Here is a 23,271-nt window from a genome sequence, read left to right on the forward strand (position 1 = left end):
TTTTGTTATTAATTTTTGGACATTCCCTTTTTGTTAGAAGTTACAGTTAAAGTTTCTGTGATGAGATTCTTCATCCTGCTGAGATCAGCAAATGTTTAAATAAAACATGCAGAAGACATGAAGTTTTGGAGCATGATTAACATACCAGACAAATAACAATTTGATGATGTATGGCTAGTGTTGACCAGGTAGGCCTTTGTCTACCAATGTTCATTCAGTTAGAAAACTCACAATTCGAATGTATATTGAAGCTAAATACATACATACATGGAATCATTTGCTGACAGCTCAGTCCCCCCCCAGTTCAAAAATCCTATCTGCGCCCCTGGTGCCATGGAAGTCATTCTGGCACCCGTGCCACTGATGATCTCGAGAACACAGGATAAAACTTTACAATGAGTGGTCCTAAAAAAAGAAAAGTGGACAGTGAGTGCAGGGTGTTCAATAAAGAATGGACAACTAAATATTTTTTTGCCGAAGTCCGATCAAAGGCTGTATGCCTTATTTGCAAAGAAACCGTTGCAGTTTTAAAGGAATATAACATCAAACGGCACTTTTCCTCCAAGCATGCTAATTATGCTAACAACCAGTCAGCGCAAGAACGGACGAATACATCTCAGCGGTTGCTGAGTGAATGTGAGTATTAACACTTTCTCTTTTTAAAACTATGTTGGAGGTGTAATAAGATGGTAGTCACATGTTTACAGACATAATAATATAAAAAGTATAACTCTTAGTAATTTTGGTTGTCGTGGCTGGCTGCTGTAGTGCTGGTGTTTGTTTTTAAGTACCGTGTGCTTTTGGGTGTCTGCTCTGCCCCTCATTTATGTCCCTGTCTGCTATTATAGGTGTATTATGAGCAGCTGACCTTGCTTTTGCTTATATCTGTTCCTGGACTTTTGCCTGTGGAGGTTATTCTGATCTATGAGTGGCCTTTTGGAATATGAAAACACAGGTTCCAAACAGGTTTTGATTTTTTGAGGACTGGAAATATTTCAGTGAGTGACTTTGAACCTGAAAACCAGTTTGGAGTTTTTTGCTTTCTTGAGCTGTTTTGTTTGATTTTGTAGGCTGGATGGATCCAGTGCCAAACCATTGAACTGCAAACATGTTGGCATGGTGTGGTACCCAAACTGTTGAACTGCAAACATTTTGGAATGGTGTGGTACCTCTCCTACTAATGGTGGTTGGTTGTACTGGCAGGCTGGAAGTGGATGGTTAAAAAAAACACTCAGGTGTAAATCTACGAGTTCAGTGAAATGTACAAAAATGATATGTACTGATATGTAATTTAGTTCAATTTAATGATATGCAATTTAGTTGTATGTATAAAATGATACAAATATACAAATACACTGGCATCCTACTCATCCTGGCAGCTCAAAGATGTAATTTAAGAATTAAGTGTGCTACTTTTCTTACTGTCACGTGTGTGTGTATTACTTTTCTGGATGGATCCAGTGCCAATCTATTGAACTGCAAACATTTTTCTGCTCTGCCTTTGTTGACCGAGAACTAAAATAAATGTCAATCTGATCTGCATTTGGGTCTCTGTCAGTGAAGGCCTTACAATAACACTAAAGCTTTTCCGGTTTATGTTCGATATGTATGAATTTGGTGCTGGCCCGGCCCACCTGGCAAATTTCAAAAGTCAATGTGGCCCAGTGACTAGCACCACTGTCGAACGTCAGCAGTATCAGCCAAGCCAGACACCATCGGCAAGGCTAGCAACAACACAAGGGCCGAGCAGTGGCATGATGGGTGTCGGTGGAACCCCGACACTTTGGGCAGAGGTGCTCTGGATTTTAAAAACAATTACGGAACACCACTTGTACAGCTCGAATGAGGGCATAAGCGAACTCTTTAAGGCTGTGTTCCCAGACTCGGAAGTCGCTACAACATTCTCCTGTGGAAAAAACAAAACGTCTTACAGAACAAAATTCGGTCTTGCTCCTTATATAACGAAGGAGTTGGTCAAAGACGTTAACGAGGAAAGTAGTGGATTTCTCTCATTGTGTCTCTTATCTATCCACCTCCACATCTATGTCTTCCCTCCCTCCCTTGTTTGCTAGGAGTATTTACATTTCTTTTTATTCTTCAAAATGTAAAATGGTTGAAGCAAGTTGAATGCTGGGAAACTAAGACAAAGAGTTTGTCTGTTTATCATCTCTGGGTGCATGGTCATAATTAGTTTAGAGACCATTCTTTAGGCCTTGAGTTGGGCCCTTGGTTTGGCTTTTTGGCTGGTGAGTGCACACCATTGTACCAATGTATTGGTACGCCAATTGCATTTTTGTGCACCCTTAAGAGACTTTCGGCTTACCTCTTTTCTATCGATCTATCTCTATCTCTCTTCCCATCTATCCCCCTCATCTCTTATCTATCTATGCCCCTCTGTATCTCTCTCCCTCCCTCATTTACAAGGGTACAAAATGTAAAATGGTTGAAGCAAGTGCTGGGAAACTAAGACAAAGAGTTTGTCTGTTTAGAATGTTGTGAATGTTTTGATATTTTATTTTAAAAAAAATACACCCACATCACTTTTTTATTTTAAGTATCATCTCTGGGTGCACAGTCATAATTAGTTCAGAGACAGTTCTTTAGGCCTCGAGTGAGGTCCTCAGTTTGGCTTTCTGACTGGTGAGTGCACACCTTTGGCATTAATGTGTTGGTATGCCTATTGCATTTTTGTGTACCTTTAAGGCCATGACGTGGACCCTACAGTATGTTGTGCTCCTTTCTTCCAGGTTTAGACGTGTTTTTTTGTCTTGAATGTGAAGATTCGACAAGCAATGCACATAATGACTTAAGTATATAACTTTTATAATAAAAGTATTTTTACTTGAAACATTTGTCATTATTGGGAATTTGATCTGGTGTTCTACGACCGCATAATGGGTGCAATGTAGGTCTTAAGTCTCATTTAAGTGGTCTTAAAAAGGTCTTTAAAAAGTCTTAAATTTATGGTGGTCAAACCTGGGGAAACCCTGTCCCAGCAGAGCTGAGGAGGAGACCCAGGGGCTGCAAAGCTAAAGGCCAGGCTAGCGGACAACTGGCAGCACTGCAAACCATCCATTCCCTCCATTATTATGGGGAATGTGAACTTGCTGCTGAACAAGGTCGACGAGCTATCCGCACTGAACAGCCAGCGGATTTACAGGGAGAGCAGCTTATCTTTATGGAGATATGGCTAACACACCTCATACCGGATGCTAACGTGGACCTGCGGAGATTCACTGCTGTGAGAGCCGACAGAGACACTAAAGCATGCGGGAAAGGCAAAGATGGGGGACTCATCATCTACGTGAACAACCGCTGGTGTAACCCGGGACATATCTCCGTAAAGATAGTCTTACGTTGCCCAGACTTGGAGCTGCTAGCCGTTAGCCTGCGGCCACATTATCTGCCGAGGGAGTTCAGTCACATGATCACCATCTGTGTTTACATCCCTCCGAGGGCAGACGCAGCTGCTGCATGTGAGAAGATTCACTCTGTCACAGCAAGGCTGCAGACACAGCACCCTGAGGCATTTATGATCATTTCTGGGGACTTTAATCACGCTACTTTGGACTCTACTTTGGCTGCTTTTTACCAGGTTGTGGACTGTCCAACAAGGAACAACAGGACAATTGACTTGCTGTATGCTAATGTGAGGGGTGCATACAGAGTCGCACCCCTCCCTCCACTAGGGAAGTCTGACCACAATCTGGTTTGTCTACAGCCGAAGTACACCCCCCCGGGTCCAAAGGCAGCCTGCAACAACCAGCTCCATCTGGAGGTGGTCCTCTGAAATGGAAGATGCCCTCAGAGACTGTTATGACACCATGGACTGGGATGTGCTGCTTAGCCCACACTGTGAGGACATAGAGAAGCTGACACACTGTCTGACGGATTACCTCAACTTCTGTGCAGATGCGGTCTCCCCTGCTAAGATTGTACGGTGTTACTCTAATAACAAGCCATGGGTAACACAGGAAGTCAAAGCTGTCCTCAACAGGAAGAAGGTCGCCTTCAGGAGCAGGAACAGGGAGGCTATGAAAGCACCACAGCAGGAGGTGAAACGCATGAGGGAAGCTAAGGATAGCTACAGGAGAAAGGTGGAGCAGAAGCTGAAGGAGAACAGCATAAGGGAGGTCTGGGAAGGTGTGAAAACCATTACAGGCCACAACACAAAGACCAGAGTTGTGGAGGGGACAGTGGAGAGGGCAAACAAGCTGAATGACTTCTTCAACCGGTTCAACCAGCCCACGTCCCCCCCACCATCCCCCTCACTGCATCCATCTCTCCTTCTTCCCTCAACACACCTCCCCCCAGTCATTGCAGCAGCCCCCTCCTCCCCCACCTCAACACAGACTCCTCCATGCATTACTGCAGGCCAGGTCAGAGGTCAACTGAGGAAGCTTCACCCCAGGAAAGTAGCAGGCCCGGACAAGGTGTGTCCCCGACTACTGAAGACCTGCACTGCTGAATTGAGTGAACCACTCCAACGCATCTTCAACCTCAGCCTGCAGCTGGGGAGAGTGCCCACCTTCTGGAAGACATCATGCATCATTCCAGTTCCCAAGAAGAACCGGCCCAGCGAGCTGAATGACTTCCGACCAGTGGCACTCACTTCACATCTGATGAAGACGTTGGAGTGGCTCTTCCTCAGCCTCCTCAGACCCCAGGTGCAACATGCCCAGGACTGTCTGTAGTTTGTGTACCGGGCAGGTGTTGGTGTGGAAGACGCCATCCTCTACCTGCTATACCGAGCCCACTCACATCTGGATAAGGGAAATGGCACAGTGAGGATCCTCTTCTTGGACTTCTCGAGTGCCTTCAACACCATCAAGCCCCTTATGCTTCAGGGCAAACTGAACAGGATGCAAGTGGACCCCTGCCTGGTCACCTGGATCTCCAGCTACCTCACCGACAGGCCGCAGTACGTCAGGCTGAAGGACATCACATCTGACACTGTGATTAGCAGCACTGGAGCACCCCAGGGCACGGTGCTGGCCCCTCTTCTCTTCACCCTGTACACTGCGGACTTCTGCTACAACTTGGAGCTGTGTCACATTCAGAAGTTCACCAATGACACAGCCATCATGGGGTGTATCAGGGATGACAGAGAGGAGGAGTATAGGAGCCTGGTGAGGGACTTTGCCGTCTGGTGCAACAGGAACCATTTGCAGCTCAAGACCTTGAAGACCAAGGAGCTGGTCATTGACTTTGGGAGGTCCAGACCAAGGTCACGACCAGTTCTGATTGAGGGAGTCGAGGTGGAGGCTGTGGATTCCTACAAGTACCTCGGGCTGTGGCTGGACAGCAAGCTAGACTGGATTTGCAACACCAACCACTTGTACAGGAAGGGACAGAGCAGGCTATACTTCCTGAGGAGGCTGCGGTCCTTTAACATCTGTAGGAAACTCCTGTGGATGTTCTATCAGTCTGTGGTCACCAGTGTCCTGTTTTACACCGTGGTGTGCTGGGGGGGCAGCACATCCCAGAAGGACACATCCAGGCTGGACAAATTGATCAGGTGAGCCGGCTCTGTGGTCGGCATGAAGCTGGACTCTCTGGTGACGTGGCAGAAAAGAGGACTATGGGCAAACTACTGAACATCATGGATGATGCCAGTCACCCTCTGCACACCGTCATCAGCAACCAGAGGAGCCTGTTCAGTGACAGAATGCTTCTTCCCAAGTGCAGGACGAACAGACTTGAAAACTCCTTTGTCCCTCACGCCATCAGACTGTACAACTCCTCCCTGGGGGGGAGGAAGGGTAACAGGAGGACAGAGGATGGGAAGGAGCAGTAGCCTAGCCTAGCCTGACAAAAAGCAATACTGAACAATGTGCAATATAAATGTGCAATACCTCTCCTGCTGGACTTTTTTTTTTTCTTTTTCTTTCTTCTTTTCCCATATCTTATTCTTTTTTATATTTGTGTATGTAAATAATTTAATTTATCTAGAAGTTTTCTCTATTTTCTATTCTCTGTTTATCCTGTAATGATGATGCTGGAATTTTAATTTCCCTGAGGGAGCCTTCCCAAAGGGATCAATAAAGTTCTATCTAATCTAATCTAATATTTTCATTATAATTATTCTTTTCTAATTTTAATTTGAGCTCATTTTCTATCAAATTTGCTTCAGAAATGAGAGTTACTGTCCTGAAAACATTAAAATAGAGCTATCCAATGAGATTTGTTTGTTTGTTTGTTTGTTTGTTTGTTTGTTGTTTCTTGGCAGAGAAGAGTTTAGAGCTGGTCACTTATTGGTTAGGACTTCACTGCTGGGACAGAAGGCCATGGCAGTGTATGTATATGTACAGTCAGGGCCGGAGTGGGCCCTGTTTTCAGTCCGGGAGTTTAATTCACATTCAGGCCACTTTGAAATGGAGGAGGAATTTGAGTACATTAAAAAAGATAAAACAAATAACTGTTCTTTCACAATGCTTTTTATTTGGTTTAAATTCAGGTAAACTTCACTTCACTTCAACAATATAGGTTCTCGCGTGCATTTGAACCAATGCTTGTGCATTACATGCCGCATACGCCTCGAAAATAATGGCAAATCAACAATGCTGGGTACTCAGCAACTGGCAGATAAAGCGTGAGGGTGCATTAGACAACTCAAAAATGGTTAAATGAAATGTAGGCTAAAGCAAGTGTTCAATTCTGCTTAGAATATTGGCATACGCATACACCTCTTCTAAGTTATATATTTAACAACAATTATTTAACATCAAATATGACTTCTAGGCCTATGTGTTCATAACCACAATGTGCGCACACCTGTGGAAATGCACGGTGTGACAGCGAGATGAAATAGGCTGGATGAGGAAATAACACGTAACAGCACATTTGGGACCTGTTCATCTAAAATTGTTAATAACTGGGATGTAAAGCAATGTCCGGTTCTTCTTAGAATTAAGACATACACCACATCTATACCGTGTAAATTGCGAGATTTCACATGACATCAAAAAGCTGAATTGACATCGCAAACTATCGACACATTATAGGCCTAGCATAGACTGATAAAATTGACAAACAGGGTTATCATACTCCATATCTTTCGTAACCTACCAGCTGGTCTTGAGAACATATCTGTCAATTTGGCACATTTTGCTGCCACCTCCTTCCTTTTTTTAAGCTTCGCCCTTTCGGTTCCACCTGGCCTCTTTCTGCCCTCCATCACTGACGCGCGCTGTTTCGCGCCAATGTTGTTTAAGTTCCCCGCAATACAGAGGAGGAGTCTTGGACCAAACCAACTGCAATAGAGGGGAGGGGAGAATTTCCTTATTTGGTAGCACCTATTTAATCTGCTGCGATGCTGTCGGCGTCTGGGCTGCCATGTGAAAATGCAGAGTGCAGTTGAATTGATGATTAATGCAAGAATAAGATCAGTGACCAAAATTAGTGAAAATTATTTTCCCCATGCTCCAAGCAGGCCACCATTGATGGTTTGGGCCGGGGATGGTCCCAGCTAAATATAGGGCCACCCCGGCATTGTGTACAGTAGGAAGTGACAGATGAATTAACTAATCAGATTTTGATTTATGAGGGGAGGAAATATATCGCTCTAGGCCTACTCAAAGGCCAACTTAAGTTTAAACACGAGTCGGTGCCGTCAGCACTACAATGATGTAACCTTCCAGCTGGTGTAATGTTCATCAGTAATGCTAGCGAATGCTATTAAAGCAGTCAAGCTAGTGTTTTCGAGAGCAAGTAGCAAAGGCTAACAACCAAGAAACTAAGATTTCTGTCTCCTGACTCTTCTTTCATGCACATAAAGTTTTTTATTTTAATTTTTTTGTGAAGTTCCCCTAATCCCTCTATTGCAAAGTATGTTAATTTGTTGGGTTCCATTAATGGTTCCACTATTGTTTCTGATGGGGCATTAATTAGTGTAACACACCTGTGGACATTATTGTACTTAGGATGTCTAGAAAGGGGTAAGCTGGCTTTGTGAATCCTGCATGGACAATATTCATTAATACAGTATATTTTTTATTTTCCCAAGATATGATGTTTATTTTTTGATGTAGAAATATTTTGACACACATCCACTGTTTGTATCAGATCAAATATGTAAATTAGTATCATAAAATTCCGTGTGAAAAGTCAAGTGTTTATCTGTTTGGTGTAACATTTGTCTGGTTCCTAACTGGTGTATTGTGCCGTAGGCATGCCAGAATTTTTCCCATCTCTGTGTGTTGATAGCCCTGTCATTTATTGTTTTCCAAAATAAATGCTGACAGATCAACTTTTTGCCTCCTCTGCATCATCTATTGGCCACACAGAGACTTTATTATTCGAGTATCTGTATTTTCACTCAGACTTAAGTCAGACTTAATTTCCCAATGTAATTTACTTAGTTACTTTTAAAATCAACATAGACAATGACACACAACAGAGCTAACTGGCAGCCTGCTACTAATCCTTTGCAAAATCCTTTGCCCTGTTGCTTTTTTGGTGTGTCTGGCTAAGTTTTGGCTGAGCTTAAGTCCCAGTTCTAATAGTAATGGTTCGCCACTGATGCTGGACTTGCTTGAAATCCTTGAAGATGTTTCACCTCTCATCCGAAAGGCTTCTTCCATTCAGACAGAATGGAAGAAGCTTTTCAGGTGAGAGGTGGAATGTCTTCAAGGATTTCAAGAAAGTCCAGTTGCCTTCTTTAGCACCTCTGGATTACGATGACCTGGATGACTGAGAACCTTCACAGACACATTTTGCCACTGATGGGTATGATGGTCAGGTGTCCACATACTTTTGGCCATATCATGTAAATGCAGATAATAAATGTTCCTTGTCATGAATTGAAACTTTATAGTATGCAGGTGAAACACATTTACCTCTCTCACAAACAAGTTAAAAATGTACAAATATCCGTACAGTCTCAAATAGTCACAAATTTCCCCTCAAATATCCATACACACCCTCGAATCATTACAATAAATTAATGTAATTTGTATCAGTGGAAAAATTTTTTTACAAATACAGGTGATTGTACAAGGAATACTGAGCCATTAAATCTGTGCAGTTGAAGAAAAGGTTTAATTCAGAACTCTCCTGTTTGTCCCTTGTTTGGTTTGTCCCTCTGGGGAATGCTTTATGTGAAAGCATACAACATACATACAGCATTTCAGCTCCAAGCATAACCCCTTCAAAAGCTGAAAGCAAACTTTTGTTCTTGTGCAGGTTACTTTTATTGCAGTAACACACATGCACATATCTGCATTGCTTGTGTGCAGATTAGCTTTGCTTGTGCACAAAACTATATGTGTACACATTTATAATGCTTACTGACATTTTGGGCTGACACACTGAGGTTTCCCCTCTCCATTTTCTCTTATTTTAAGTGCAACCACAGATATGAAAAATTAGATGCTGCATTATCTGCTGTTGCATCTACTATGCAAAACAAAAGCCATATATACTTTTTAAACCTTTTATTTGTCACATGCACACTTCAAGCACAGTGAAATTCATCCTCTGCATTTAACCCATCTGAAGCAGTGAACACACACATACACCCAGAGCAGTGGGCAGCCACACACAGCGCCTGCGGAGCAGTCAGGGGTTGGGTACCTTGCTCAAGGGCACCCCACGTCAACCTAACTGCATGTCTTTGGACCGTGGGGGAAACCGGAGCACACCCATGCAGACACGGGGAGAACATACAAATTCCATACAGAGAGGCCCTTGCTGGCCGCTGGGTTCAAACCCGGAACCTTCTTGCTGTGAGGCGACCATGTTAACCACTACACCACCAACATCCAGAAATGCCACCGAATTTTCTGGGCCTGAGCTCATTTGAGATGGGCTGATGCAAAGTGGAAACGTGTGCTGTCATCTGACAAGTCCACATTTCAAATTGTTTGTGGAAATCAATGACGTGTTCTCTGTCCTAAAGATGAAAAGGACCATCCAGATTGTTACCAGCACAAAGTTCAAAAGCCAGCATCTGTGATAGTTTTAATTTCCTTGAGGGAACCTGCCCAAAGGGATCAATAAAGTTCTATCTAATCTAATCTAGTATGGGGGCACGATAGTATCCATGGCATGGGTAATTTGCACATCCATGTAGACACCCTTAAAGCTGAAAAGTACATACAGGTTTTGGAGCAACAAATGCTGCCATCCTGAAGATGTCTTTTTTAGGGACATTCCTGCTTACTCCCGCAAGACAATGCCAAGCTACATTCTGCATATGTTACAAGAGCATGGCTTCATAGTGAAAGAATGTGGATGCTAAACTGGCCTGCCTGCCTCCCATTGAACATGTGTGGCATGTTATGAAGCACAAAATATGACTATGGAGACCCAAGACTGTTGAGTAAATAAAGTCATATATCAAGCAGAAATGGGAAAAATTTTCATGTTTAAAACTTAAGCAATTAGCGTCCTTAGTTCCCAAACACTTACTGAGTGTTGTTAGAAGAAAAGGTGATGTAACATGGTGGTAAACATTCCCCTGTCCCAACTTTTTTGGAACATGCTGCAGGCTTCAAATACAGAATGAGTGTATGTTTACAAAAAATAATACAATTTCAGTTTGAACATTAAATATCTTGTCTTTGTATTGTATTTAATTTAATATAAATTGAAAAGAGGGTGGCACGGTGGTGTAGTGGTTAGCGCTGTCGCCTCACAGCAAGAAGGTCCTGGGTTCGAGCCCTGGGGCCGGCGAGGGCCTTTCTGTGTGGAGTTTGCATGTTCTCCCCGTGTCCGCGTGGGTTTCCTCCGGGTGCTCCGGTTTCCCCCACAGTCCAAAGACATGCAGGTTAGGTTAACTGGTGACTCTAAATTGACCGTAGGTGTGAATGTGAGGGTGTTTTCACACCTGGTCCCCTTTAAAGGAACCAGACTCAGTCCTCTTTAAGTGGACCAACAGAAAAAGAACTCAGTTCTTTTTGTGTTCACACTGTGAATTTATTACAAAGAGGACTGGGTTCTCTTTCTGGTCCAGTTAAGCTTTGATGGGGCCTCAGTCCTCTTTCTGTTCACACCAGGTCCTCTAGAGCCCTCAGACCCCCAGTGCACGGAATTCTGGGTAATTTTCTCTTGAATCAAAATGTCTGCTGCCATGCTTGCCCTGCTGTATTCTTTGATCAAAATAGTGCAGATTAAGGAAAATAAATTTATTATATAATATAATATAATATATATATATATATATATATATATATATATAAACACACACACATATATATATGAGTGATTCCACACTTATGGGTACTGAAATGGGGACATGAACTTATTTTTAAAAATTCACCTAAAACCATTTCTTTTTTTACCATCAGGTCACAAAACATGTAATCTTTAATGAATGATATGTTAAAAGATAACTTTAATTTTCTGAGATGTAATAAAAACATATTTATATGCCAAAGTCAGAACGTAACAGAAGTGTTGTGGACATATATATTCTCAATTTTAACAATGTAGAAGGGCGGCACGGTGGTGTAGTGGTTAGCGCTGTCGCCTCACAGCAAGAAGGTCCTGGGTTCGAGCCCCGGGGCCGGCGAGGGCCTTTCTGTGTGGAGTTTGCATGTTCTCCCCGTGTCCGCGTAGGTTTCCTCCGGGTGCTCCGGTTTCCCCCACAGTCCAAAGACATGCAGGTTAGGTTAACTGGTGACTCTAAATTGACCGTAGGTGTGAATGGTTGTCTGTGTCTATGTATCAGCCCTGTGATGACCTGGCGACTTGTCCAGGGTGTACCCCGCCTTTCGCCCGTAGTCAGCTGGGATAGGCTCCAGCTTGCCTGCGACCCTGTAGAAGGATAAAGCGGCTAGAGATAATGAATGAATGAATGAACAATGTAGAATTACTTTTTGAAACATAGGAAGGTGATGTTTTAGCAAATATAATTAATAAACATGTGTAGTAGAATAAACATACACATTCTTTCAATAAGATTAACATGGTATAGAGCTAGCTTGTAACAGACGCGAGATGGACAATCGTAACAGAAGTAATGTAACAGACATCATTTTGGAACTCATAGGCTTGACTTTGGCATATAAATCTTTTTATTACATCTCAGAAAATTAAAGTTATCTTTTAACATATCATTCATTAAAGATTACATGTTTTGTGACCTGATGGTAAAAAAAGAAATGGTTTTAGGTGAATTTTTAAAAATAAGTTCATGTCCCCATTTCAGTACCCATAAGCGTGGAATCACTCATTATATGTTTATATTTATATAAATAAATTATATAGTTATATTATTGTGGCCGACTCATCAGTCAGCAAGTTCAGAGAACTGTAAAGCGGCTGTGGTAAGTTGCAAAAGGAAGTTGAGTTTCCCTGCTACAGTCACGTGACCAACTACGGCAAACGAAGAAGGTTAAACTACAGTGAAAAAGGCGAAGTGAACCCGGTGCGCTTTTTGTTCACAATGCGCAGATTAGGCGAACCGTACCGTTGAATTTTAGCGAACCGTACTGAGACCACCTCCTGAGGTGGTCTCAGTTCGGTTCGCTTTAAAGGGGTCTGGGTACGGTTGGAGTGTTCACATATGCGCAAAAAATGCTGAGTCATCGATCTGAGTTCGGTTAGATGGCTGAAAGGGACCAAGTGTGAAAACACCCTGAGTGTGAATGGTTGTCTGTGTCTATGTGTCAGCCCTGTGATGACCTGGCGACTTGTCCAGGGTGTACCCCGCCTTTCGCCCGTAGTCAGCTGGGATAGGCTCCAGCTTGCCTGCGACCCTGTAGAAGGATAAAGCGGCTAGAGATAATGAGATGAGATGAGATAAATTGAAAAGGATTTGCAAATTATTGCATTCTACTCTTATTTACATTTTATACAGAATCCCAAAATTTTTTGGAATCGGGGTAGTATATCCACCGTCCCGAAGAGTCCTACAGCAGCAAACAGATCGCACCAAATTGCACCAAATTGGTAACAAGCATACAGTAAGTCACATACTGTAATTCATTGATTAAGATCCACCTGTGTACAGACTTTTATGGGGATGGCAGGGTGGTTGGCCAGCCAAATGTGAAGGACCAGCCCAATATTTCTGGAAATTGGATTGACTGAAGAACATGACAGTGGTAAAGTGGGTAGAATTGCTGCCTCACAGCTTCAGGGTCCCCAGTTTTATCAGTTCAGGCTACTGTCTGTGAAGACAGTATGGTCTCATGTTTTTTGCTTTGTTTTTTTAAACAAGTGTAAATGACACAAAGCTCAAGCATCATAGATAAATGGGTTTTGGCTTTTAACATGCAATAGGCCAGAGGTTTCATTTTCATCAGAAAAAATGTTTCAGGCCTAATCGTTTTACAAAAAGTAACAGGTATAATTGACTGCTTCAACAAGAAACTATTCTCTACATTTTAATAGGTGAGAAAGCACTGAATCCTAAATATGAAGGCACACAAGCTGTATGTATTCTTTTTTTTTAAGTTATGATGAATATGATTAAATTGCTTTACTGGATTAACTAGATTCTTTGAATGAGCTAATGAGCCCCAAACCAGGTGAGTCATTTAAAGTATATGTACAGAGGTGCTTGAAAGTTTGTGAACCCTTTAGAATTTTCTATATTTCTGCATAAATATGACCTAAAACATCATCAGATTTTCACACAAGTCCTAAAAGTAGGTAAAGAGAACCCAGTTAAACAAATGAGACAGAAACATTATACTTGGTCATTTATTTATTGAGGAAAATGATCCAATATTGCATATCTGTGAGTGGCAAAAGTATGTGAACCTTTGCTTTCAGTATCTGGTGTGACACCCCCCTCCCCCCTTGTGCAGCAATAATTGCAACTAAATATTTCCGGTAACTGTTGATCAGTCCTGCACACCGGCTTGGAGGAATTTTAGCCCATTCCTCCGTACAGAACAGCTTCAACTCTGGAATGTTGGTGGGTTTCCTCACATGAACTGCTCGCTTCAGGTCCTTCCACAACATTTTGATTGGATAAAGGTCAGGACTTTGACTTGGCCATTCCAAAACATTAATTTTATTCTTTTTTAACCATTCTTTGGTAGAATGACTTGTGTGCTTAGGGTTGTTGTCTTGCTGCATGACCCACCTTCTCTTGAGATTCAGTTCATGGACAGATGTCCTGACATTTTCCTTTAGAATCCGCTGGTATAATTCAGAATTCATTGTTCCATCGATGATGGCAAGCCATCCTGGCCCAGATGCAGCAAAACAGGTCCAAACCATGATACTACCACCACCATGTTTCACAGATGGGATAAGGTTCTTATGATTTCTCCAAACATAACGCTTCTCATTTAAACCAAAAAGTTCTATTTTGGTCTCATCCATCCATAAAACATTTTTCCAATAGCCTTCTGGCTTGTCCACGTGATCTTTAGCAAACTGCAGACGAGCAGCAATGTTCGTTTTGGAGAGCAGTGGCTTTCTCCTTGCAACCCTGCCATGCACACCATTGTTGTTCAGTGTTCTCCTGATGGTGGACTCATGAACATTAACATTAGCCAGTGTGAGAGAGGCCTTCAGTTGCTTAGAAGTTACCCTGGGGTCCTTTGTGACCTCGCCGAATATTACACGCCTTGTTATTGGAGTGATCTTTGTTGGTCAACCACTCCTGGGGAGGGTAACAATGGTCTTGAATTTCCTCCATTTGTACACAATCTGTCTGACTGTAGATTGGTGGAGTCCAAACTCTTGAGAAATGGTTTTGTAACCTTTTCCAGCCTGATGAGCATCAACAATGCTTTTTCTGAGGTCCTCAGAAATCTCTTTTGCTCGTGCCATGATACACTTCCACAAACGTGTTGTGAAGATCAGACTTTGATAGATCCCTGTTCTTTAAATAAAACAGGGTGTCCACTCACACCTGATTGTCATCTGATTGAAAACACCTGACACTAATTTCACCTTCAAAATAACTACTAATCCTCAAGGTTCACATACTTTTGCCATTTACAGATATGTAATATTGGATCATTTTCCTCAATAAATAAATGACCAAGTATAATATTTTTGTCTCATTTGTTTAACTGGGTTCTCTTTATCTACTTTTAGGACTTGTGTGAATATTTGATGATATTTTAGGTCATATTTATGCAGAAATATAGAAAATTCTAGAGGGTTCGCAAACTTTCAAGCACCACTGTATGTATACTTACCTGATTTCCAGAAAAGTTAGGATAGTTTCCAAAAATGCAATACAGTGTCTTGCAAAAGTATTCATCTCCTTTGTTGTTTGTCCTGTTTTGTTGCATTACAAGATGGAATTAAAATGGATTTTTTGAGGGGTTAGCACCATTTGATTTACACAACGTGCCTACCACTTTAAAGGTGCACATTTTTTTTTATTGTGACACAAACAATAATTAAGATGAAAATACAGAAATCTGGAATGTCCATAGCTATTCACTCCTTTTCATATGAAACCCCTAAATAAGAGTTGGTCCAACTAATTCACGCCATAAGTCACATAATTCATTGATTAAGAACCACCTGTGGGCAAAGTGTCACATGATCTGTCACATGATCTGTCACATAATGTCTGTATAAATCAACCTGTTCTGGAAGGACCCTGACTCTGCAACACTACTAAGTAAGCAACATGAGAACCAAGGAGTACTCCAAACAGGTCAGAGACAAAGTTGTGAAGAAGTATAGATCAGGGTTGGGTTATAAAAAATATCCCAAACTTTGACTATCCCAGGGAGCACCATTAAATCCATTATAGCAAAATGGAAAGAAAATGTCACCACAACAAACCTGACAAGAGTAGGCCGCCCACCAAAACTCACAGACAAGGAGGGCATTAATCAGAGATGCAACAAAAACACCAAAGATAACACTGAAAAAGCTACAAAGATAGACAGCAGGGATGGGAGTATCTGCATAGAACCACTTTAAGCCGTGCACTCCACAGAACAGGGCTTTATGGAAAAGTGGCCAGAAAAAGGCAAGGCAAGTTTATTTATATAGCACATTTCATACACAGTGGCAGTTCAATGTGCTTTACAGAAGTAAAAGCAGAACAGTAAACAATAGAAAATAAAATTACATAAAATAATTGGGGAAGAAAAATAATAAGAATTAAACAATAGTAGAAATAAAATAATAAAATGAAATAAAGTTCAAAAAAGGAATCAACCTCAAGATTAATTATTATTATGGGTTTAACTCATAAAGCGCGCTCTTCCCGTGGCTCTTCCACGAGGATCACCAAAAATCGTCCCGCAGACAAAATCTACGAGGATCACAGTAACAAAGAATTAAAGTAAAAGTAAAATCATTAAAATCCAAGATTAAAAAGAAATTAAAATAAAGAAAGTAAAATAATTAAAATCAAAATTAAAAGAAATTATGTTAAAGGAAATTAATTACTTAGGTAAAAATTAATCAAGTGAAACCATCTGAAAACAGTTTTGTCTTGAGCCTGGATTTAAAACTAACAACAGTAGGAGCATTTTTGATATCATCTGGAAGTTGGTTCCAAAGCTTAGCAGCATAGCAACTAAAGGCTGCTTCACCACACTTCATTTTGACAGCTGGTATTACTAGCAAGTTTTTCTCTTGTGATCTTAGAGACCTAGTTGGTGCATATAATTGAAACATATCCAGTAGGTAGCTGGGTCCCATCCCATTTAATGTTTTAAATAGAAGAAGTAGTGCTTTAAAGTCAATTCTGTATCTCACTGGGAGCCAGTGCAGAGACCTTAGGATTGGAGTGATATGGACTACCCTTTTTGTTCTTGTAAGAACCCTTGCTGCTGCATTTTGGATTAGTTGAAGCTCTTTGATGGTCTTTTTTGGAAGACCTGTGAAAAGGCTATTGCAGTAATCAACCCTACTGGAGATGAAAGCATGAATAAGTTTTTCTAGATCATGTTTTGACATGAGACCCCTGAGTTTAGAAATGTTTTTTAGGTGATAGAATGCAGACTTTTTTTTACCACTTTCATATGACTGTTGAAGTTAAGTTCGCTGTCAATAAGGACACCAAGGTTTTTGACAGTATCCTTTGCTTTAAGCCCCTTAGTTTCAAGAACAGTGGCAATCCTAAGCCTTTCCGCCAAATATAATTGCTTCAGTTTTATCTGCGTTCAGCTGAAGAAAATTGTGAGACATCCATTTGTTAATTTGGTCAATGCATCTATGAAGAGACTCAAAAGGGGCATAGTCATTAGGTGACATAGCTAAGTAAAGCTGAGTGTCATCTGCATAGCTATGGAAGTTTATTGAGTTATTCTTAATAATTTGTCCAAGTGGGAGCATATAAAGGTTGAATAGTAATGGTCCCAGGATTGAGCCCTGGGGAACCCCACAGTTCAAGGACACGGGTGATGAACTGTGGCTTCCAATGGCCACATAAAAAAATCTTTGTTGTAGGTAAGATTTTAACCAGTTGATTACTATACCAGTAAATCCAACCCAATGCTCCAGTTGATGTAACAGTATGGAATGATCTACCATGTCAAATGCAGCACTTAAGTCTAAAAGCACCAAGACTGATGTTTTACCAGCATCAGAATTAAGATGTAGGTCATTCATGACTTTATTAAGAGCTGTTTCAGTGCTATGATTGGCACGAAAACCTGACTGAAACTTATCAAAACATCCATTTAATGTCAGGAAGGCAGTTAATTGATTAAAAACAATTTTTTCAATTATTTTACCAACAAATGGCAAATTGGATATGGGCCTATAGTTGTTGAGTACTGAGACATCCAGGTTATTCTTTTTCAGTAGGGGTTTTACAACCGCTTTTTTCAGAGATGAGGGAAACATGCCAGTTCGTAAGGAGGTGTTGATAATCTGAAGTACCTCGTCTGATATTAGGTGAAGAACAGATTTGAAAAAGACTGTAGGTAAAATGTCCAGTTCAGATGTGGAGGAGCTGAGACTTTGTACTGTTTTTCTCAGAGTCTCAACATCAATTAAACTAAATGTTGACATTGTATTACGACCCCCTCTCTCGTTATCCAATGGTTCCAGATTTTGAAGTGTTTGCACCTGTGTGGCTATATTCATATGTATTTTATCAATCTTTCCTTTGAAAAAAGATGCAAAGTCGTTGCATGTATTAACTGAGAGAAATTCAGAAGGCATTTGTTTTGATGGGTTTGTTAGCTTTTCAACTGTAGAAAATAGCACACGGGCATTGTTGATATTCCTATTAATAATGTCAGCAAAAAAAGACTGTCTTGCTTTAGAAATTTCTAAGTTGTATTTACATAACATCCCTTTGTAGATTTGATAATGAATCTGGAGTTTAGATTTACGCCATTTTCTTTCAGACTTTCTACATTTCCTCTTTAACATTTTAACTGTTGGATTTAGTTTCCAGGGTGCTTTTCCTTTGTCTATGACTCTTTTGGTTTTAAAAGGAGCAATAGCATCCATAATATGATTCATTCTTGAATTAAAAATTTCCATTAGATCATCTGCACAATCTGAAGATTGACATGGGAGTTCTGAGAGTGCCTGCTCAAAAAGAGCTGCTGTGCCATTGGTAATTACCCTCTTTTTACAGTCACAGACTTGTTTTGAAAGTGAGGGGAAATGGAAACTTAAAGAAAAAAATAAGAAAACATGTTTGGAGTTTGCCCAACAGCATGTAGCAGACTCCCTAAACACATGGAAGACTGTCTGTCTGGTCAAATGAGACTAAAATTGACCTTTTTGGCCAGCATGGGAAATGCCATGTGTGGTGCAAATCCAACACCCTGAGAAAACCATTCCTGCAGTGAAGCATGGTGGTGGCAACATCATGCTGTGGGGATATTTTTCATCTGCTGGTCAGGAAAGCTGGTCAGGACTGAAGGAAAGATGGATGGCACTAAATACAGGGCAATTCTGGAGGAAAACCTGTTTGAGTCGGGCAGAGGTTTGAGAATGGGACGAAGGTTCACGTTTTAGCAGAACAATGACCTGAAACATACTGCTAAAGCTACACTGGAGTGGGTTAAAGGAAAACATTTAAATGTCTTAGAATGGCGTAATCAAAGCCCAGACCTCAGTCCAATTGAGAATCTGTGGCATAACTTGTAGATTGCTGTATACCAATGCAACCCATCTAACTTGAAGGACTTGGAGCAGTTTTGCCTTGAGGAATGGGCAAAAATCCCAGTGGCTAGTTGTGCTAAGCTAATAGAGATATACCCCAAGAGACTTGCAGCTGTAATTGCAGCAAAAGGTGGCTCCACAAAGCATTTGTCATGCTCCCAGGCTCACCTAACACTCTGGACTCCACTTCCCACAATCCCACTTACACACCTGACACTACCACGTGCACTCCATCAGCCAAACCGCAGCCACTTCCTAGGAGTGGCTCCCCTGAGTTCTAATCGTCATCACCTGTACCTTTTTGTTTATGTCTGTATTTATACCCCTCTGTTTGTTTTGTTCATTGCACAGTATTGCCTCCACATTTCGGTGAGACTACTGAGCATTTACAGTATATTTCTGATTGTGTTTCCGTGTATGACCCTTTTTGTCTTCCGGTTTCATCCCATTTTGCCTAGCCCTTGTGTTTATCTGCTCGTTTCTCTCGGTTTCTCGATCTTTGCCTATTTCTTGACTCCGATTTGCCTAGCCCTTGTGTTTATCTTGCCTGTGTTTTCCTGATTTCTGGTTCTTGGACTATTGCCTGTTTCATGACCTTGATTTGTCTAGCCCTCATTACTTTGTTGGATTTCCCAGTATTGACCTGGCCTGGTTATTGTACATTGTCTTCTCTCACTGTGTCTATTAAAACCTTGAGTTTATTCTTAACCTGCGAGCGTCTGGTTTGTCACAGCCGCATTACGGAATACTGTGCCGACATGCAGACAGCGGATTACACGGAGCTACAGGTGGCGCTTAGCAGTCAAGGACAGATGCTTGGACAACATCACCAGCGTTTCGACTCCGTGACCCAGTCCATCCAGAATCTTACTCAGCAGCAGGGTGAGCAGCAAAACCAGTTAGTACAGATTGCCGAAAGCATGAAATAAATCACAACCCAACTCCAATGACTCAGCCCCCCCAGTGCGCTTATGGTCACTAACCAGGCTACTCCCCCCACAGCAGGTACCTGTTCATTTGTTGTCAGCAAACTGGATAAATTTGATGGCTCACCTAATCAGTGTAAGGGGTTTCTGTTGCAATGTTCTATATATTTTTTGAATTCCCCCCAGAACTCAGACAAGGCTTGCATTTCTTTTGTGATTTCTCACCTTACAGGCAAGGCCTTAGATTGGGTTACTGCAGTTTGGCCCATTGTCCAGTTCGACACTTACAACAATTTCATTAAAGAATTCAACGCTGTTTTCAATCATGCCAATGAGGGTCACTCTCAAGGGGAATTACTCACCAGTTTACGTCAGGATAATCGCTCAGTGTTGGATTACGCCTTGGAATTTCGCACTCTTGCGGCTGGGAGTGGTTGGAATGAGCTGGCGTTACTGGTACCATTTCGTGACGGTTTGAACCCTGACATACTAGCGGAGATGACATGCTTGGCAAATATATCATTGCATACATTGATGATATTTTGATCTACTCCCTGAATCTTGAAACCCATATTCATCATGTCCATTCCATCCTCACGTGTCTGCTTGAGAATCAGTTGTTCGTTAAAGGAGAGAAGTGTGAGTTTCATCTCCCTTCTACCTCCTTCTTAGGTTATGTCATCAGTCCGGAAGGTGTCATTATGGACGATGAGAAAGTGAGAGCCGTAACAACTTGGCCCATTCCTACATATATAAAAGAGCTCCAACGATTTCTTGGGTTTGCTAATTTCTACCGTCAATTCATTCATAACTTCAGCAGTCTCGCAGCTCCCCTTACCACCTTGTTGAAGGGAAAGACCAAGAGACTCTTGTGGAACCCCCGGGTGTAGGAGGCGTTCTAAGCCCTCAAGGTAGCCTTCACCTCTGCCCCCATCCTGAAGCATCCTCATCCCACTCAGCCTTTCGTGGTGGAGGTGGACACCTCTGAGGTAGGCACTGGGGTGGTGCTGTCCCAGCGCATAGGTGACCCCTGTAAACTACATCCTATTGCCTTCTACTCCCACAAACTGACCCCTGCTGAACATAATTACGGTATCGGAGATAGAGAATTGCTGGCTATGAAATTAGCTTTCAAAGAGCAGCACCATTGGCTAGATGGAGTGACGCATCCCTTCCTCGTGTTAACAGATCATACAAACCTAGAATATTTATGGTCAGCTAAATGGCTCAACCCTCGTCAGGCCCGGTGGTCCCTCTTCTTTTCCTGGTTCAATTTTCCCATCTCTTATCGCCCTGGTTCCTGTAATACTTAAGCAGATGCTCTGTCTCGCATATATCCGAGTCCAGAAGCCTCCTCGGAGGCAGTCAATGTACTACCCCCATCCGTTTTAGTCACCCTCATTAGATGGGAAATAGATGAAGAGATCAACCGAGAACTATCTGTCACTCCTGTCCCGGAGTCCTCTCCCATAGGAAGTAAATATGTACCCACTCAATGCAGGGATAAGTTAATTACCTGGGCCCATTCCTCTCTGTCATCTGGCCATCCTGGTGAGACAAGTATGCACCAGTTATTATCTGGTAGATATTGGTGGGAGAATGATACCCATAAGTTTGTCTCCTTGTGCACCACCTGTTCTAAATGTAAAACACCCAAAACCCTCTCTGCCAGTAAACTCATGCCCTTGCCTGTCCCTTCTCATCCATGGTCACATGTAGCGGTAGACTTTGTCACTGACCTGCCCCCTCACAGAATTACATGGTCATTCTGACCATTGTAGGCAGGTTCTCACGTGGAGTTAGATTTGTTCCCTTTGTTAGCCTACCCACTGCCTTTCAAACAGCTGAAACCCTTTTTAATCATGTGTTTCATCTATTTGGTATCCCAGAAGATATCGTGGCCAATCGAGGGCCCCAATTCATCTCACATGTCTGGTCTGCTTTCTTTGAGAGACTGGGGGTTAACGTCAACCTCACTACCGGTTACCACCCCCAGTCTAATGGTCAATGTGAGAGGGTTAACCAGGAAATGGGAAAGTTTTTGAGACTATACTGCCATGAAAACCCAGCTGATTGGTCGGACTATTTGCCCTCGGCCAAAATAGCCTGAAACTCATTAATCAGCTCTGCTACAGGTCTCACACCCTTTCAATGCATGCTGAGTTATCAACCCCCCTTAATGCCATGGTCGGCCATGCCCTCTAACAACCTGGCCATGGACAATTGGATGCAACGGAGTAAGCAGGTCTGGGAACAGACCCATCAGCAGATCGAGAACGCCATCCACTGACACGAGGATAGCAGATCGTCATAGAGGGGACACCCCACCTCCCTCCCTGGGGACCGAGTGTGGCTGTTGACCCAGGACTTCAGGTTTCCTGAGGGAGGTAGAAAGTTATTACCCAAATACATAGGACCATTCAAAATTTTCCAGCGAATCAATGAAGTTACATACAAATTGGATCTGCCAGTGCATTACCATGTTTCTAACTCTTTTCATTCATCTCTCTTGAAATCTATTGTCTCAGGTCCGTTGGACAAGGCCACACCCGATGTCACACTCTCACCTCTGGTGGACGTAGAAGGTACCCCAGTGTATGCTGTCCACCGGTTGCTGGACACCAGAAGGAGAGGAGGGACTCTGCAGTACCTTGTGGACTGGGAGGGCTATGGGCCCAAGGAGCGTAACTGGGTTCCCGCACGAGATATCCTGGATCCAGGGTTGGTGGAGGAGTTCCATCAGCATCATCCAGAGAAGCCCACGCCTCAGCCTGGGGCTGTCCCAGGCACCATGGGTCCAGCCCTCCCGGCAGTCTGCACAGTGGTGGTCCCAGAGGTCGTCCACGGTGACGACCCTCTGTCCAGCACCGTGGCAGTTCTGATGGCTCACTCAGGAGTGTTCCTGGCAGTGTGGGTGGTGGTCGTCATGGTCACCCTCGTCCCTTGGACTCCTTGGGGGGGGGGGGGGGGGGGGTTGTTACTGTCATGCTCCCGGCCTCACCTAACACTCTGGACTCCACTTCCCACAATCCCACTTACACACCTGACACTACCACGTGCACTCCAAAAGCCAACCCGGAGCCACTTTCTAGGAGTGGCTCCCCTGAGTTCTAATTGTCATCACCTGTACTTTTTTATGTCTGTATTTATACCCCTCTGTTTGTTTTGTTCATTGCACAGTATTGTCTCCACATTTCTGTGAGCCTACTGAGTGTTTATGTTTCTGATTGCGTTTCCCTGTATGACCCTTTTTGCCTTCCGGTTTCTTCCCGTTTTGCCTAGCCCTAGTGTTCATCTGCTCGTTTCTCTTGCTTCCCAGTTTCTCAATCTTCACCTGTTT

This window comes from Neoarius graeffei, chromosome 10, assembly GCF_027579695.1.
Source record: "Neoarius graeffei isolate fNeoGra1 chromosome 10, fNeoGra1.pri, whole genome shotgun sequence".
In the NCBI taxonomy this organism is placed as follows: domain Eukaryota; kingdom Metazoa; phylum Chordata; class Actinopteri; order Siluriformes; family Ariidae; genus Neoarius; species Neoarius graeffei.